The 15796-nt window shown below is 51.0% G+C and overlaps 1 protein-coding gene across 3 annotated transcripts in view; it reads left to right on the forward strand.

Annotated features, from left to right (window-relative positions):
* LOC140421890 (uncharacterized) overlaps positions 1 to 15796 on the forward strand; it is a 75231-nt gene that overhangs the window by 21432 nt on the left and 38003 nt on the right. The window contains exon 1 of one of the 3 annotated variants that reach the window (XR_011947151.1): positions 8647 to 9526. The exons of 1 other annotated variant lie outside the window; for it this stretch is intronic. The gene's annotated coding sequence lies outside the window, so the exon portion shown is untranslated. Of the gene's footprint in view, positions 1 to 8646; positions 9527 to 15796 lie in introns of those variants that run through there. One more of the 3 variants, XM_072506856.1, reaches the window with a different exon arrangement.

Raw genomic sequence — 15796 nt, forward strand, 5'->3', positions numbered from 1 at the left:
GGTTTAAGTGGGTCGGTGCAGACTCGATGGGCGAATGGCCTCCTTCTGCACTGTATGTTCTATGATTCAAAGACTTAGAAAAGAGTTAGTATTAGAAAGAAAAAGAAAATTCCAACATTGGATAAGCTGTCGACATCAGTCACAAGGAAGCAAATGAAATTCATTCTGAATGGGATGAGGAAAAATTGGGACATTTCGGGATGGATTTTCCGCTCCCCCGGCCATGTGTTTCTTGGCAGTGTGCTGTTCGCTGGGTGGTGCTATTCTCTGTTCCTGCCGCTTGTCTCTGGGATTTCCCATTGAAGCCCCCTACGCCATGGGGTAACTTGCGGGTGGGGGTGCGCTGCCAGCGGGACAGGTGAATCGCAGTGGCTGGAGAATTCTGGCCTTCGAATTGTTTGATGATCAGACCAAATGGGAACATCAAACCTTTCCACTTGAACATAAAAAGCTTCTGAGTGATATTCGTAAAGTGGCCCGAGGAAGATTTTGACCAATGAGCGAACGGGTTGTTGGCCTTGAGCCAGCAAACAATGAGTTCCTTCGTTGGTCTTGGAATTTGGTGTGGGAGAGGAAGCTGAGCTGGAAGATTTGCCTAGCTTGAAGCGAGGGGAAGAAATCCCCTGGGGTCCCCACGGTGAGAGGCAGTTAGCCATGTGGCAGAAAACAGTCAGCTTGGAAAGAGCTGTGAAGAAGCTGTGGGAGCTGATTGAGAAAAAGCAGAAGGTGTGTCCAAAGTCAGCTCAAGAAGGAAGTGGAACCTTCACAGAGAAAAGATCTCTGAAAGTCTAAGATCCAAACTGAGAAGTTGGGGAGAAAATAAAGTGAATTCCAGAGGGTTGTGGCATATCTTCAGGTTGGTCCCTAAAGAAAGCGAATAAGCTTTTGTGAGAAAAGGAATCTCTTGGGGAGGGAGTAAAGCGAAAACTGGATTCATCGAATAAAGATAGAAACTCGAGTGATAAGGTAGGAGAGCTAACTTTAACTTTATATATACAATAAAGGTCTGTTTTTGTTGAGCAACATGACATTTTATGACGTAGTTCATTCACTGAATTGCTGGGTGTTCAGACTTCTCTTCAAACATTAACAGTCCCTTCCGGGATGGTAATGTTCTCCTTTGTGGCCCGGGGTCGGAAATGGTCAGCGAGCATCTCCAAGGAGAGTGAAAGGCAGGAGAGGAAAGCCAGTCAGGTTCAGGAAGAGATGACCGGGTCATAGGCATGTTTGAGTTCCAAAGTGGGACAGGGTGGTGCATTTGTTGCCCTCCTTTGTCCACGGGTGCAATGTCAGAAACAAAGGCTTTTCAAATTAATCCTTTCACGGGATTGGTGCGTCGTTGGCAAGGCCAGCATTTATTGCCCATCCCTAATTTTCCGAGGGGAGGTGAGTCACTTTCTTGATGCACGGCAGGCTGTCTTCACCCATAGAATCCCTACTGTGCAGAAGGACGTCATTCGGCCCAGTGGGCCTGCATCGACCCTCTGAAAGAGTGCCCGACTAAGGTCCAATCCCCCGACCTATCCCCGTAACCTGTAGAAGCCAGGTATTTTTAATACAACTAGTATAGGTAAAAGATAGCTGTTTAAGCATAAATATTAAGCCCTAGTTTTAAATACTCATTTAAAAATGAGAATTTTAGCACACACAAATTCAGGTCTTCAATAGATACATAAAACAGCATAAAATTCCAACATAGATTATAACAGCACAGTTGCAAGACAATTTGACACTGCTTGTGCTAATTGTCAAGGACAAGGACTGAGTTCCATGGCAACGAGGTGGCAGGAGTCCAATGCAGTTTGTAAGAGCATTGATATTTTACTCAATCTTTGTCAATATGAAGTCTCCATTGTTACATTAGCTAAGCTCGCTTAAAACCAGTCTATTGCTGTTAAAGATTAGCAGAATATCACATTCCATAACATGTAGACATGAAACAATTAAAAGCTGATGTTGCACATTGAAGATGGACGGCTTGCCATCAAATCAAATGTGTTTGAGTCTAACCCAAACCAATTAGGATTATATTGGGGTGTGATTAGATGACTTAAGACAGATATGAAAGTGTATAACTGAAAAGATTCCGCCCGCCATTTTAGGTTTTTTGTCTTTAGGGTTTTGTCTTTTGGGGGTTCTGTCAGTCTGTCTTTGTGTTAGTCTGTGTCAGTGATGTAGTGTACTTTTGACTTTGAGTTTGAGTTTAGCTGAAGATTAGCTCTCTCTCTCTTTTCATGTTTCATTGCCAGACTTTGACCTTTTAAAAGTTACTTTCGAGCTGTCTGCCTAAGCAAAAAAGATAATGTCTGTAATTCTCTGAAAGCTTCGAATTGTCTACGAATTGCCTTTTAAATGACTTTCAAATTGTAATCAAGTGACTACAAATAAAACAATTCTTTTTGGCACCTGAGAAGTTTTAACTGAAGTTTCTGCTGAGTCCCAGTATTCGCAAAGTGCTACTGGTAACTGAATAGCAGAAATGATATAAATTCCTTCAACTTTACACAGTCGAATAATACAAGGAATCCAACAACTTGGCATAGTCCCAAAATATTACAAATCTTACAACTTGTCGTATTGCGCCAGGACTTTGATTCATCAACTAAGCTTCCCCCAACTTGGCATAGTTCGGCAGGTTAAGATCCCTTCAAATACAAGATTCTAACATTAACTCCACTTCCACCACTCTCGTAGGCAGCGAGTTCCAGGACATGGGGCAATACGGTGACATGGTGGATAGCACTGTTGCTTCAAAGCGGCAGAGGCTCTGGGTTTGATTTCGACTTTGGGTGACTGTGTGGGATTTGCACATTCTTCCCGTGTCTGTGTGGGTTTAATAATAATAATCGCTTATTGTCAGAAGTAGGCTTCAATGAAGTGACTGAAAAGCCCAAGTCGCCACATTCCGGCGCCTGTTCGGGGAGATTTCCTCCGGGTGCTCTGGTTTCCTCCCACTGACCAAAGGTGCGCAGGTTAAGGTGGATTGGTTATGCTAAGTTGTCGCTAAGTGTCCAACGATCAGGTGGGGTTACTGGGATAGGCGAGGGATTGGGCTGAGGTAGGGTGGTCTTTCGGAGGGAACATGCAGACTTTATGAGCCGAATGGCCGTTTTCTGCACTGCAGGGATTCTATGATATGACCAATCGCTGCTCATCCCCCCCCCATATCACTCAGTAATAGATTTGTGAATTGGTTCAGTAAACGTATATATATTATGATTCTTGAGCAGATCCCTTCGGAAGCAATAATGTTTTGATGAAGTCAATAAAAGTTTGAGATTTTGATGAAGTCGATAAAAGTTTGACATTGAAGACACTCAGTCAGCAAATAAAACCACAGGATTCCGCAGGTTGTCAACAAACAAAAATAAAGTTTACGATACAAAGTCAGAAAGATAAAACACTTTACGTTATCTACCTTAAATTCCAACCTGCACGGTGGATATGAGGGACGTGTGAAGAAACATATACAATGTGCTCGAACGCACACCGCACCATAAATGGCAGGCGCGACCAAGACCGAGTCCATGGAAATCTCACCCAAACATCAGTAAACACTGAGTCAGCCAATCTCACTGAAAATCAGTCTCTCGTGAGGGATTCCCGTGTTCACCTTCAAAGATCTAACCGTGGAATTCTGTCCTTTCCTGGCCCGTACTGCAGACTCAACAGGGCAGAGACAAATGTATTTATTTTGGATCTACCTGCCGTGGGGGAAAGGCACTATTTAATATCCTGGATAAAATAAATGGACTGGGCTTCTGGTGGCGCTCGCGAGCGGAGTGACTGCATCTGGTAGAGGCTCCTGCCGGTCCGCGATTTGTCGGATTTTTTCGGGGGTTTCCATCAGTACTGCATGAAGGAGAAGGTGTTAAGCTGGGCGCAGCAGAAGCGGGAGGTGCTGTGGGACGGTGCTGGAGTTCGGATCTACCAGGACTTGACGGTGGAGTTGGCAAAGAGACGAGCGGCGTTCGGGCAGGTGAAGGCGGCTTTGTACAAGAAGGGGGTGCGATTTGGTGTGGTGTACCCGGCGAAGCTGAGGGTAACGTATAACGCCAAAGACTTTTATTTTGAGACAGCGGAGGCAGCTGAGGCGTTCGTGAGGGCAGAAGGCTTGGGACAGATGTGAAGAGCGGAGCTGGGCGAGAGACTGTGGACTGTGTTTGGGCAGCTGGAAAGTGTATAAATGCTACAACCTTTTTACTGATGTGTATTGTAATTTACTTCTCTTTGCATTGTTAGAGTTCAAGTTAATGGTGGGTTGATTGGCGGTCTGTGTTGCGACGATTAAATCTTATGTTAGTGAATTGTAGGGGTTGGATTGTTGGTTTTGTTTTTTCTTTCTCCGGGACTGGGTGGAAGGGGACGATATATCTTGGTGGGGGGAGCCACCCGCGCTAGCTAACTAAAGTCAGCTAGTGAACGGAGGTGAGGTGAGAGGAGGGCTGCGGACGTTGGAGCCTGGAGAGCAGGCTTCAATGGGCCTACGAGGCGAGCGAGAGGGGGTGGAAAGGGATGGATGCTGGGAGATGTTTTTTCAAGGGGAAATGTAGGGGGGTTCTTGGGAGGGGGGGGAAGGGGTTCGATGTTAACAATGGACAGGGGGGGGAAGGGGTTCGATGTTAACAATGGACAGGGGCAGGTCAGGCTTATGGGGCAGGGCCCGGTGGTATGATGATGGTGGATAAGAAGGGTGGGGGGTGCGAGAAACCCCCAGTTAGGATAGTCACGTGGAACGTGAGAGGGTTAGGAGGTCCGGTCAAGAGGTCAAGGGTGCTTGCGCATCTTAAAAGTTTGAAAGCCGATGTGGCAATGCTGCAGGAGATTCACTTGAGGGTGAAGGACCAGGTGAGACTTGAGAAGGGCTGAGTTAGTCAGGTGTTTCACTCTGGATTTGATGGAAGGGCTCGAGGGGTAGCGGTGCTGGTCAGCAAAAGGGTACGGTTCCAGATGGAGAAGGTGGTGGCAGATCAGGGGGGTAGATATGCGATTGTGGCAGGGGCGCTGGAGGGGAGATTAGTGGCGCTGTTAACTGTATACGGTCCCAATTGGGACGTTGTGGGATTCGCGAAGAAGGTGTTTGGGGCCATCCCCGACTTGGACACATACAAACTGATTGTGGGGGGGGGACTGGAACTTGGCGCAGGAGCCAAGGTTGGACAGATCACGGCCGTGCCCGCTGGTCCCATCAGGGGGGGGCGAAGGCGCTGGCTGGGCTAATGGTGGAAATGGGAGGGGTGGACCCTTGGAGGTTCCTAAACCCAAGGGAACGGGAGTACTTGTTTTTCTCAGCAGTCCATAAGGTATACTCGCGGATCGACTTTTTTGTGGTGGGAAAGGCTTTGCTGGCTGCGGTTAAGGGATCGGAATACTCTGCAATTGCAGTGTCAGATCACGCTCCACATTGGGTGGATATGGTGCTGGAGAAGGGGGCAGCGCAGAGGCCGGGGTGGAAACTGGATGTGGGGCTTTTGGGGAACCAAGTGTTCTGTGAGAAAATTGAAACGGTAATTAAGGAATCTGTAGGTTTCGACTGTACGGGTGAGGTGTCGAAGGCAGTTGTCTGGGAGGCTCTAAAGGCGGTGGTGAGGTAATTTTGTTTAAGGCCAGGGTGGACAAAGAGGAGAGGTTGGAGCGGCAGAGGGTAATAGACGAGATGTTGGAGGTAGATAGGAGTTATGCAGTGGATGGGGACCCAGCGAAGCTGGAAAGGAGGAACTACAGGCGAGCTTCAACCGACTGTCTATCAGGAAGGCGGTGTACCAACTGAGAATAGCAAGGGGTGCAGTTTATGAACATGGAGATAAGGCCTGTATGTTAGTAGGTCAGCTCCGGAGGGAAGCAGCGGCAAGGGAAATTCTTCAGGTGAGGGATAAGGCAAGGAAGTTCATGGTGGCCCCAGTGCTGATTAACAAGGTTTTTGAGGCGTTTTATGAGAGGTTGTACAGGTCAGAGCCGCCGGGGGAGACCTTGAGATGCAGGAATTTCTAGATGGGTTGGAGCACCCGAGGCTAGGGGAGGGGGGACAAGGCTACATTAGAAGGAGCAATAGTGGAGCAGGAGATAAAGGATGCAATTGGGAGGATGCAGTCGGGGAAGGTTGGGTTTCCGGTGGAATATTATAAAAAATTCAAGGATAAGTTGGCACCCCTGATGGTGGGGATGTTTGAAGAGGCGATAGGAAAGGGGGTGTTGCCACAAACCTTGGGACAGGCATTGATTTCCCTGTTACTAAAAAAAGATAAGGATCCGACGGAGTGTGGGTAGTATCGGCCCATATCACTTCTGAATGTGGACGCAAAAGTATTGGCGAAGGTACTGGCGGGTAGGCTGGAGGAGTGCCTCCCGAAGGTGATCGGGGAGGATCAGACGGGGTTCGTGAGAGGGAGGCAGCTTTTTTCGAACATTAGGAGGGTTTTGAACATCGTTATGGCACCGGCAGAGGGGAAGGAAACAGGGGTGGTTGTGGCATTGGACGCCGAGAAGGCGTTTGACCAGGTAGAATGGGGGTACCTGATGGCAGTGCTGGAGCGGTTTGGGATTGGACCAAGATTTGTGAACTGGGTAAAGCTATTATATAAGGAGCCGAAGGCGAGTGTCCACACAAACAATATCAGCTCGAGATACTTTTCTCTCCACCGTGGGACGAGGCAGGGATGTCCTATGTGCCCCCCTGCTGTTTGCACTTGCGATTGAGCCGTTGGCCATCGCATTGAGAAGTTCGGGAGCATGGAAAGGAATAGTGCGGGGGGGGGGGGGGGGATAGAGCATAGGGTGTCCTTATATGCCGACAACTTGCTGCTGTATGTGTCGGAACCAAGTGCGAGTAATATTGGAGCTACGACGAGTATTTGGGTCTTTCACAGGGTACAAGCTGAACCTGGACAAGAGTGAGTATTTTGTGGTGTCTCGGCCGGGGGTGGGGGCAGGGATGGGGGGGGCTGCTATTCCGTAGGGCAGGGACTCACTTTAGGTATCTGGGGGTGCAGGTTGCCCGGGGGTGGGGGAGGCTTCGCAGGTACAACATCACTAGTTTGGAGGGGAGAGTGAAAGCCGATCTGGCAAGGTGGGATGGTCTCCCTCTGTCGCTGGCGGGTCGGGTACAGGCGGTTAAAATGAATGTGTTGCCGCGATTTCTATTTATTTTCCAATGCTTACTGATTTTCCTGCCAAAGGCTTTTTTCAGGGATATTGAGGGAAGGATTACCTCGAACATTAGTTGGGGGGTGAGGGTTGGGGGGTAGGGGGGCTGTGTGTATTAAGGGTGACTATGGGTAACCCCAGATTCCTTTTTGTCATTTGTTTATGTAAACATGCGGGCTAATGTTTGGGGATTGGTGGGAGGATGGGATCGTTGTTATTGGGATTGACATATTTGTTGCTGATTTTTGTTTATTGTTGGTGGGTGTAAATTTGGGAGAAAATGTGAAAAAGGAGAATAAAAAATATTTTTTAAAAAATAAATAAATGGACTTCATCAGCTTTTGCAGATCATTTCAGTGGAGATGTGCTCTCCAAGGCTAAAAGAACATCAGCCCACTGGAAGTCGTGAGACCGGCCAGTTCAGCAGAACGAAACCCTCCGACCCTCCCACTTCACCAAGTGTCAGAATGAACATGGTTCAGTCCAGGATGTGATTAACAGCAGCAAAAACAGCAGAATCCAATCCCTGTCATCACTTGTGAGCTCGCTGGTGTCTCAACAAGTGGGGTGGCCGATTGAATTCCTTCCCACACTGAGAGCAGGCGAACAGCTCCCCAGTGTGAATGCGCTGGTGCCTCTGCAGGTTGGATGACTGACTGAAACCCTTCCTGCACATGGGGCAGGGAAATGGCCTTTTGCCAGTGTGAACTCGCTGGTGTCTGTGGGTGGATCAATCTCTGAAACCCTTCCCACATGCATGGCAGATGGATGGCCTCTCCCCAGTGTAAATTCGCTGGTGCTTCAGCCGTTTGGACAAATCGATGAATCACTTCCCACACTCAGAGACGGCAAATGGCCTCTTCCCAGTGTGAACCTTATGGTGCGTCTGCAGGCTGGCTGACTGAGTGAAGCCCTTCCCCCACACAGCAGATGAATGGCTTCTCCCCGGTGTGAACCCGCTGATGTGTTCGCAGGTTGGATGAATCACTGAATCCCTTCCCACACTGAGAGCAGGTGAATGGCCTCTCCCCGGTGTGAATGTGGTGGTGTGTCAGCAGGGCAGATGAATGAGTGAATGCCTCCCCACACCTGAAGCAGGTGAATGGCCTCGCCCCAGTGTGATAGCGGAGATGTGTTACGAGAGCAGATGGGTAACCTTCCCACAATCCCCACATTTCCACTGTTTATCCATGGTGATGGTGTTCTTGTGTTTCTCCAGGCCCAATGATCAGTTCCAGCCTCGTCCACACAGAGAACACTTTTACGGTCTCTCCCCAATGTGAATGGTGTGATATTTTCTCAAATGTAACCGTTTAAAGCTTGCTCCACAGTCAGTTCACTGGAACACTCTCACTCGGGTCTTTGTGTGTCTCGGTGCATTTCCAATCACACTGATGTTTAAATGTTTTGAAGCAGACAGAACAGACAAACATTTCTCCTTCTATATTTAAAGGCGATGATATTCAGGTCACAATGAATTGAGTGAGGATGTCAGATCCTGACCTTAGATCCACATCTGATATCCTGTAAAAGTTTACAAAAGTCATGGCTGTCAGAACAGGACAGAAATTCAGAACAGACAATTCGAGTTTCTGTGTAACATTCTTTCCTCTCATTCCCCAAGATCTGTAAATCTCCATCCCACACACTGTCCCTCCATTCTCACTCTGCTGTATCTAATATTCACCCTCCCAATTCTCCTAAAGGTGCTGATTCAGGCTGATTGACAGATCCCTGCTCACTGTTTCCTGTCATGGACACAGAGACCTGAAAATCTTCCTGCAGGCTGGCAGATATATGTCTACATTAATGGACTGAAAATGTGTGTAATATACAGACTGGATTCACTTCATTTCCCTTCAGTTGCTGCAAGTCACCAATGACTTCCCAGAATGAGGAAAGAAATGGAAAGGGGGAAACATTGATTTCCTCCCAGATATTGCAGAGGAGGACATTTTAGTCCAACTTCCGTGTTGTGACATCACAACGGAGTCCTGCCTAGATTAGCCAATAGGAATCATTCAACTCCGCGGTGAGGTCTCGGGGTTCCAATGCGCAGACTCGGCACGGACACGGGAGCCCCGCGCCCACCTATTGTTACCCTCCCCCACCCATTGATTCCCGTCCACCTCCTCGAGACAAGGTTTCCAGGCAACCGGCTGACGGCTCTGGCCAGAGCGAGAAGCCGCTCAGTCACCTCCCCCCTCCACGGGACTGCGCATGTGCGGGTGAGAGCCCGCCCCCTGACCTTTCAGCTGAGGTGTTGACCAATGGGAAGATTGGAGGACCGGAAGGACTCCGTTCAGCTCATCAGAGCGCGGACATCCGGCGACTCAAGATGGCGATTCACACAGACTGAAACCTCCTCCTGTCTCCAACATCTGTGAGTAAAACACTTTTTCTCCCCCTTTCCATTTCTTTCCTCATTCTCACCTTCAATTGGTCACTTGCAGCAACTGAAGGGAAAGGAAGTGAATCCAGGGAGGGTGCAGACTCTGCAAAGCTTGGCCCAGGTCTCTCTCTCTAAGACATTGACATCCTTTGCTCCCTCAGCTTGACACATTTATTTGTCTGGGTAAAAGGATGGTCTCTTTCCCAATGTTCACAATTAAAGGGCTGGTTTCCCCAGGAGATGGCTGACATTTAAGGGGACAGGAAAATAATTTTTAAAAATTAATTTCTGGGATGCAGTTGTTGAAGTGTTGGGTGCTCTGAGGTACAGACGAACCAACACGGTTGCGATTGGTACAACACAGTTTTATTCTATTAAACTATTTATACATCAGACTTGGTACTCAGCACGTTGTGACTGTATGAGTGTCTTGCTTTGGGGTCCTGGCCCTGTGCCGTCTCCAGATGGACTGCCCAGGAAGTGTCATGTTTCTCGTTTTATACTGTGTCTGCTCTTGTCTGTGATTGGCTGTCGTGTTGTGTGTGCTAATTGGTCCGTTGCTCTGTCTATCATTATGTATGTGTTATGATGTATGTTTGACTCCTGACATCCCCTTTTTTTTTTACAAGATTATGTGCCTACGTGGTTATAAATATAAATGTGTCCTGAGTGCAGCTAAATGTGTGTGTGTGCGTAATATTTACATCATGTACATGGGGCGTAACTATATACAAGGGGCGATGTCAGGTGTGACATGCTAACGAGGTTGTACCATAACAAAAAGAAAAACAACGTGGAAATTTGGAACAATCAAACGAATGCCTGTAACGATAAAACAGAGACATGTTATAAAACAGTGGTTGCAAAAGTTCAACGTGTGAACAGTCTCATAAGTCCAGTCTAGTAGGTGGGCGACAAATTCGGGTTGACCGCCTCAAGGGTGGGTCGAGAACCACCGGCTGAGGTGCAGGCCTGGCGACGGGCGGCGACAGAAGGGGCATGGTATACGGCAGCTCCAAGAAGTTGCTATCCGGAACCAGTGGAGGACACGGCGTCTGTGTAGGGTCCCGTTGCGAGCGTGGAAGTAAGCGAAGGGCTCGGCGATTGCGCCTACGCACAGATCCATCAGGCATGCGTACCAGGAACGAGCGGGGAGCCACCGTCTGTTAGGTGGATGCGGATGTTGTCTCCAGGGGCCAGGGAGGGAAGATCAGTTGCCCGTGTGTCGTATGATCTCTTCTGGCGACCGCGCTGCAGTTGCATCCTATGCAGTACCGGAGCATGGCCTATTGTTGGTGCCAGGATGGAAGGCACAGTGGTTCTGAGGGCGCGCCCCATCAGCAGCTGTGCTGGTGAGAGACCAGTGGCTAGTGGGGCCGAGCGATAGGCCAGCAGGCCGAGGCAGAAGTCCGACCCGGCAGCAGCAGCCTTGCAGAGGAGTCGCTTGGCAATGTGAACGCCCTTCTCCGCCTTTCCATTTGACTAGGGATGCAGAGGGCTGGACATCACGTGTGTGAAGCCATACGAAGCAGCAAAGGATGACCATTCCTGGCTGGCAAAACAGGGCCCATTGTCCGACATGACAGTCGTCGGAATGCCGTGGCGAGCAAAGGTGTCTTTGCAGGCCCTGATGACAGCAGACGACGTCAAATCGTGCAGGCGTGTGACTTCAGGGTAGTTTGAGAAGTAGTCAACTATGATGACATAGTCCCTGCCGAGCGCGTGAAACAGGTCGACACCCACCTTCGCCCAGGGGGACGTCACCAGCTCATGGGGCAGAAACGTCTCAGGAGGTTGCGCCGGCTGAAACCTTTGGCAGGTTGTACAGTTGAGCACCATGTTGGCAATATCGTCACTGATGCCCGGCCAGTATACCGCCCCTCGGGCCCTCCGTCTGCACTTCTCGACCCCCAAGTGGCCTTCGTGTAGTTGGTCGAGAACCAGCTGGCGCATGCTGTGCGGAATCACAATCCGGTCCAGCTTCAGAAGGACACCATCAATGATGGCTAGGTCATCTCGTACATTGTAGAACAGCGGGCACTGCTCTTTGAGCCATCCTCCCGTCATGTGGCGCATCACTCGCTGCAGAAGGGGGTCGGCCTCAGTCTCTCGGCGGATACGGGCCAGACTGGAGTCGTCAGCCGGCAGATTTGCCGCTGTCAAGGCCACCTGTGCCTCGACCTGACATACGAACCGCCCCGCATCTGGCGGCGTGCTCACTGCTCTGGATAGAGCGTCCGCCACGATGAAGTCCTTCCCTGGAGTGTAGACCAGTTGGAAGTCGTACCTCCTGAGTTTAAGTAGGATGTGCTGGAGGCGAGGGGTCATCTCATTCAGGTCCTTGTTTATTATGCTGACCAGGGGGTGGTGGTCAGTTTCGACAGTGAACCGGGGAAGACCATATACGTAATTGTGGAACTTGTCTAAACCGGTTAGCAAGCCCAGGCACACTTTTTCAATCTGCATGTAGCGCTGTTCTGTGGGGGTCATGGCCCGCGACGCATAGGCAACTGGGGCCCATGATGCCGTGTCATCCCGCTGCAGGAGCACTGCTCCAATGCCGGATTGGCTGGCATCAGTTGAGATTTTGGTGGCACGAGACGTGTCAAAAAACGCCAACACTGGTGCAGTGGTGAGTTTGCGTTTGAACTCCTCCCATTCCAGCTGGTGTGTGTGTTGCCACTGGAACTCTGTGGATTTTCTGACGATGTGGCGCAGAGTCGTCGTGTGGGAGGCAAGGTTGGGAATGAACTTCCCCAGGAAGTTGACCATGCCAAGGAAGCGGAGGACAGCTTTCTTGTCGGCCGGCTGCGGCATGGCTGTGATGGCGCTCACCTTGTCTGCATCCAGACGGACCCCTGACCGGGAGATATGGTCCCCCAGGAACTTCAACTCGGTCTGGCCAAAGGAGTACTTGGCTCGGTTGAGGCGCAGGCCGTTTTCCCGTATGCGGGCAAAAACACGTTGGAGACGATGTGTGTGCTCCTGCGGTGTGGTGGACCAGATGATGACATCGTCCACATATACGCGCACCCCTTTGATGCCTTCCATCATCAGCTCCATGATTCTATGGAAGACCTCTGATGTCGAGATGATGCCAAATGGCATCCGGTTGTAGCAGAACCTGCCGAAAGGGGTGTTGAAGGTGCACAGCTTTCGGCTGGACGGGTCCAGTTGGATCTGCCAAAACCCCTTGGAAGCATCCAGTTTCGTGAATATCTTCGCTTGGGCCATTTCACTGGTGATCCCCTCCCGTTTGGGTATGGGATAATGTTCCCTCATATTATTATTGAGGTCTTTGGGGTCAATACAGATGCGGAGCTCGCCAGAGGGCTTCTTGACACACACCATGGAGCTGACCCATGGCGTGGGCTCCGTGACCCTGGATAGGACCCCTTGGTCCTGGAAATCCTGTAGCTGCTGCTTGAGGCGGTATTTAAGTGGCGCAGGAACCCTGCGAGGTGCGTGAATGACCGGGATGGCGTCCGGTTTGAGGCGAATTCGGTAGGTGTATGGCAGTGTTCCCATGCCCTCGAATGCCTCCTGATTGTGGGCGAGGAGCGATTGGAGCTGTGCGTTGAACTCTGCATCCGGGAAGTCAGACATGCCGTCTGGAGAGAGAGAGTGGATTCGTTGCACAAGGTGGAGAGCCTTGCATGCCTGTGCGCCCAGCAGGGAGTCCTTCGATGAGCCGACTATCTCGAGAGTGTGGCCGTGTGTGTGTTGTGTGTCACCTGGAGCTGGCAGGATCCCATGGCCGGGATAACGTTCCCGTTGTAGTCGACCATCTTGCACCGGGATGGCCGGATTGGTGGTTGGACCTTCATGGCGTAGAAGGCTGACCATGCTATGAGGTTGGCGGAGGCGCCAGTGTCCAGGCGGAAAGTGATCGGCGATCGGTTGACCGTCAGGGTGGCACTCCATTCATCGGCCGAATTGATGGTGTTGACCCGATTCCCATCAATGACCGCAACCCGAAAGGCGTCTTGGTCATCTGTGTCATCGGTTTGGTTGTCGTGATGCGGAGGCTGGATGGTCCGCACGTTCCTGCAAGGTGGTCGGAAATGTAGAAGATCCACAGGTTGAGCCGCTTGACAGTAGGCAGCGTAGTGGCCCATCTTGCCACCGCGTAGGCATTGTCGGGTTTTCGCAGGACATTGCCCTTTTAAATGTGCAGCTCCACAGTTGCCGCACGTCGTGATGTCATGGCGTTCGTTATGCCTCTGCGCATGCGCAGTTCGGTCTTGCGTTGGGCGCGCCTGCGCAGCACGTCCCTCAGTGTTGCCGTAGGTTTTGGCGCGCACAAACGCGGGAGGCCTTGAAAAGCACGCGAAACGGCCGCCCTCGTCCGGGCCGGGAGAAACCCGATTGCCTGGACGCGTTCGGCCTTGTGGGCGGCCTGGCTTGCCGATTCGGTCGCGTGGGACCCCCTCTGTGCCGATTCGGTCGCCTGAAATTGGGCATAGCGGCTAGTCGCATTCTCACGCAGGACACAGGCTTCAACTGCAGATGCTAAGGTCAGGCCTTTTATTTTTAGAAGTTGCTGGCGTAGGCCGCCGGATTCAATGCCAAAAACGATCTGGTCCCGGATCATGGACTCTGAGGTGGTGTTGTAACCGCAGGACTGCGCGACTATGCGGAGGTGCGTCAGGAAGGACTGAAAGAGCTCATCCTTACCTTGCAGGCACTGCTGAAAGACATACCTTTCAAAGCTCTTGTTGACCTCAACGTTGAAGTGCTTGTCGAGCTTGAGGAGGACCGTGTCATACTTAGCTTTGTTCTCGCCTTCCGCGAACACCAAGGAGTTGTATACATCGATGGCGTGCTGACCTGCGGCAGTGAGGAGCATGGCAATCTTCGTTTCGTCCATATACGTAATTGTGGAACTTGTCTAAACCGGTTAGCAAGCCCAGGCACACTTTTTCGATCTGCACGTAGCGCTGTTCTGTGGGGGTCATGGCCCGCGACGCATAGGCAACTGGGGCCCATGATGCCGTGTCATCCCGCTGCAGTAGCACTGCTCCAATGCCGGATTGGTTGGCATCAGTTGAGATTTTGGTGGCACGAGACGTGTCAAAAAACGCCAACACTGGTGCAGTGGTGAGTTTGTGTTTGAACTCCTCCCATTCCAGCTGGTGTGTGTGTTGCCACTGGAACTCTGTGGATTTTCTGACGATGTGGCGCAGAGTCGTCGTGTGGGAGGCAAGGTTGGGAATGAACTTCCCCAGGAAGTTGACCATGCCAAGGAAGCGGAGGACCGCTTTCTTGTCGGCCGGCTGCGGCATGGCTGTGATGGCGCTCACCTTGTCTGCATCCGGACGGACCCCTGCCCGGGCGATATGGTCCCCCAGGAACTTCAATTCGGTCTGACCAAAGGCGCACTTGGCTCGGTTGAGGCGCAGGCCGTTTTCCCGTATGCGGGCAAAAACGCGTTGGAGACGATGTATGTGCTCCTGCGGTGTGGTGGACCAGATGATGACATCGTCCACATATACGCGCACCCCTTTGATGCCTTCCATCATCAGCTCCATGATTCTATGGAAGACCTCTGATGTCGAGATGATGCCAAATGGCATCCGGTTGTAGCAGAACCTGCCGAAAGGGGTGTTGAAGGTGCACAGCTTTCGGCTGGACGGGTCCAGTTGGATCTGCCAAAACCCCTTGGAAGCATCCAGTTTCGTGAATATCTTCGCTTGGGCCATTTCACTGGTGATCCCCTCCCGTTTGGGTATGGGATAATGTTCCCTCATATTATTATTGAGGTCTTTGGGGTCAATACAGATGCGGAGCTCGCCAGAGGGCTTCTTGACACACACCATGGAGCTGACCCATGGCGTGGGCTCCGTGACCCTGGATAGGACCCCTTGGTCCTGGAAATCCTGCAGCTGCTGCTTGAGGCGGTATTTAAGTGGCGCAGGAACCCTGCGAGGTGCGTGAATGACCGGGATGGCGTCCGGTTTGAGGCGAATTCGGTAGGTGTATGGCAGTGTTCCCATGCCCTCGAATGCCTCCTGATTGTGGGCGAGGAGCGATTGGAGCTGTGCGTTGAACTCTGCATCCGGGAAGTCAGACATGCCGTCTGGAGAGAGAGAGTGGATTCGTTGCACAAGGTGGAGAGCCTTGCATGCCTGTGCGCCCAGCAGGGAGTCCTTCGATGAGCCGACTATCTCGAGAGTGTGGCCGTGTGTGTGTTGTGTGTCACCTGGAGCTGGCAGGATCCCATGGCCGGGATAACGTTCCCGTTGTAGTCGACCATCTTGC

The sequence above is a fragment of the Scyliorhinus torazame genome, chromosome 5, assembly GCF_047496885.1.
Source record: "Scyliorhinus torazame isolate Kashiwa2021f chromosome 5, sScyTor2.1, whole genome shotgun sequence".
Lineage (NCBI taxonomy): Eukaryota > Metazoa > Chordata > Chondrichthyes > Carcharhiniformes > Scyliorhinidae > Scyliorhinus > Scyliorhinus torazame.